Source organism: Portunus trituberculatus, chromosome 50, assembly GCF_017591435.1.
Source record: "Portunus trituberculatus isolate SZX2019 chromosome 50, ASM1759143v1, whole genome shotgun sequence".
Lineage (NCBI taxonomy): Eukaryota > Metazoa > Arthropoda > Malacostraca > Decapoda > Portunidae > Portunus > Portunus trituberculatus.
This window is the reverse complement of record NC_059304.1, coordinates 2,331,580-2,334,698: the sequence shown is the minus strand read 5'-3', so window position 1 is coordinate 2,334,698 and position 3,119 is coordinate 2,331,580. Positions and strand designations below refer to the sequence as shown.

The window sequence follows — 3,119 nt, the reverse complement described above, 5'->3', positions numbered from 1 at the left end:
TGCACCTCACGCCCTAACCCGCCCCCCCTACTCAACCTACTCCAATAAAACACGACCCGCCACGAGAAGCTTGATTAGTAATGTATAAATGCATAAATTTATTTCCCTCACATTATTAGTTTTTCCCTGAAGCCATAAATTCACAATTCCATTAAGTAAACTAGATAGATCCACAAATTTATATCAAGGTTCATTTCAAATCACCCGCCTCAGCCTCGCGCCACTCTAGCTGTGCGTGGGGTGGAGGGAGGGTTAGAGGGGTAAAAGGGGGGGATCACAGGTGGATCACTCTCGGGTGCACCATTTCGTGGTCCACCAATGAAGGGGCGGGGTGGTGGAGCTCTGCCTAGGGGACACGTATGGCTGGCCGGTCCTCAAGGAAACCCGGGTAAGCTTCTCTTTTTCTTGTACTGTAGCTAGTGTGTCTTTAATACAGTACACACAATAGAGTAGGGTACTTAAATCTTACAGCGCAAGTGTGTGCTGTTTGGAATTTACTTTTGTTCACGAGGATTTATTAATTTGTTATCTAATGTGAAGTTGTGTGGTCAAATCTTGCAGCTTAGAGGTCTATTGTTTGAAATTCAATTGTGTTAACTTGTAAGGACAATAAATACACTGCCATCCTTCACCAGTGAAGTTCGCCCTTAGACAGGCTTCCTAAGTAGTAGTTACAGCAAGCAGGCTGGCAGGTGAGGCACGGCGGCATGGCGTCCTCAGTTATTGAGTATATGGTGTGTGACGGATGGTGTTATCACAATTTCACACGTCTATGTAAACCTTCAGCAAGACATGAAGTAATTGGCAAAGGAAAGAGCCACAGTCATGAACATTATATTATGAATGAACAGTGCGCTGTGGCATTATGTAAAGCTGGTGGTGGTGGTGGTGGTGGTGGTGCCGCCGCCAAGTGGCGACGATTGAAGAGGGTAGTGGCTCCCCAGGCGGCGCTTACTCCTCCCTCTCCCCTCCTCCCCTCCCCGCACTTCACTGATAATGGAATCGGTGCCTCGCTATTTATGATTTAATGATTGAACGCCATAATACAACCTCAGTTTGTTGTGAGTTTGTCACGGTGTTGGCGCTGCTTATAGGCAACACACACCACAGGAGGCAAAGCATTGAGCATCAGGCAGACCATTGAGCAGTAGGCATAGAGTATTTAATACTGAGCGGTAGCTTGAGCATCGAACAGTTGGGAACATTGAGCGATGTCTCTCCGGCTTCCCCCGCGAGTCATGAACTCTGAAGTGCCGACTCGTTGCTCAGAAGCTTTCACTAATGACGGAAGGCTGGAGGGAGGAAGGATGGGAGGGAGGAAGAGGAAAGGTAATGGTGTAGAAAGAAGGGAAGAAATAAGACCGTTACTATTGCGGAAATGATCTTGACAGAACATAATCTCCCGCTGTAAGATGGCACCGCAGTTTGAGCGACGGTTATTGCCCCCGCGGGAGTGTCAGGCGCCAACAGGTTCGTCTGGCGGGGACAAACAAATCTTGAAGCCGCGTCACATTCACTTAACCCCGGCTCAGAGTTCCGCCACGCCTGCCCCTTTGAAAAACATCGTATTTCTGCCTTTAACCTTTTCACTTTTTATTTATGCAAGAGAGGCACTGGCAAAAATAACGGAAAACACTCACTGAGGTGTCAGTCCGTAAAGAAATGTCAGAAGAGAATCACTGCGAGACATTTTTTTTCCAATAATCCCTCACGACATTTCAAATATTTTTGTATTGTACTAAAGTGTATTATTTCGTTCCGTAGTCTTGCAAAGTACACAATATTCTCTTTTCTCTACGTATGTACATGTCAATGCTAACTATTTTATACTGCTCTGAATGCCTAGTAAATTTTTCTTTCCGATAACCCATATCCACTTTTAAGACATTTTTGTATTCGTTAATGTAGTTTTTTATCCTTGAAAAAAGAATAATAGGTCATCATCTCTCATCTCTACGTGCATATCCTTGCAAGTTTCTTTTTTAAGTAAAGTGTTAACAGTAGTGTATAAGTCAACTCGTACAGTCACATCACCTGGACCACCTTAATGAATTAGCAGCAGGTGAGGGAAGGCAGGGAGGAATTGAGTCCCTTTACGTGAGCGAGTCCACTTAGTTCACTTTATAATAACGAGGTAACACTTGTTCGGAACGCAATTACACGTTATGAAGCCTCGAAGCACTCAGTTCATTAATATATATTTCTCATCAGGCTCGCCGCTGCTGCTCCTAATGAGAGATAACTTAACGGGAAAGGTTCGTGTGCAGTGTTATCAATGCACAGTTGGTGTGTGTAGTTCATAAGCGGTGAGCAGGAAATAATACTTGTCGCTCGTACGTGAATATGATGAAATTTGGTTATGAGGTACCTGATAGTAGAGCGAGACAGACAGCGAGAGACATAGATATAGACAGCGAGACAGACCGACAGACAGACAGACAGACAGACAACGAGATAGACAGACAGACAGATAGACAGACAACGAGACGGACAGACAGCGAGACAGACAGATAGACAGAGCGAGACACGGATAGACAGAGCGAGACAGACAGACAGACAGACAGACAGCAAGTCAAAGACAGATAGCGAGACAGTAATTCCTTCCTTCCTCCTACCTTCCGTATTGTTGTAAATGTTTTCAGCGCCAAGATGGATAGTGTTTTACTCGTCCTTCCCCTTAATGATAACAGCATTGCGTGGCTCTAATCATCACACACAATGAGAGGGTGAGAAGATCTGCCCTGGAGGAAGTAAAGCCGCAAGTGATACACTAGAACGCAACCGGGAGTGTTCCGCAAGTTACATATATTAGTGCTGAATTATCATATCAGTAAGGCATTGTTATGAAGGCTATTAACAGGTGACTTATATGTGTAGCTACAAGACAAGGTATTGACGTAACGCAACAGTTGTTCACAAATTTCGGGGTTTCATAAAACTTGTTTGAACTATCATTGTCTCATCAGTGGAAACCTCCGTCTGAATTCAGCCCTGGCCCAGGCTCTGTTGAGCTTGGCGTGGTGCAAATCAAAGTTCGTGACACAGATGAGTGCGTGCAGTGTTCGTGTAGTTGTTTTGTCAGACGAGTCTTGGCCACATTTCAGAAAGCCTCTTGTTTG

General features: G+C 44.9%; 1 long non-coding RNA gene across 2 annotated transcripts in view; it reads left to right on the top strand.

Moving 5' to 3' along the window:
• Positions 1-294: 294 nt before the first annotated feature.
• Positions 295-3,119, top strand: part of LOC123499545 — a 45,731-nt gene continuing 42,906 nt past the window's right edge. Inside the window, exon 1 of one of the 2 annotated variants that reach the window (XR_006673028.1) lies at positions 295-388. This is a non-coding gene — a long non-coding RNA (uncharacterized LOC123499545). The remainder of the gene's footprint in view (positions 389-3,119) is intronic. The other variant, XR_006673029.1, reaches the window with a different exon arrangement.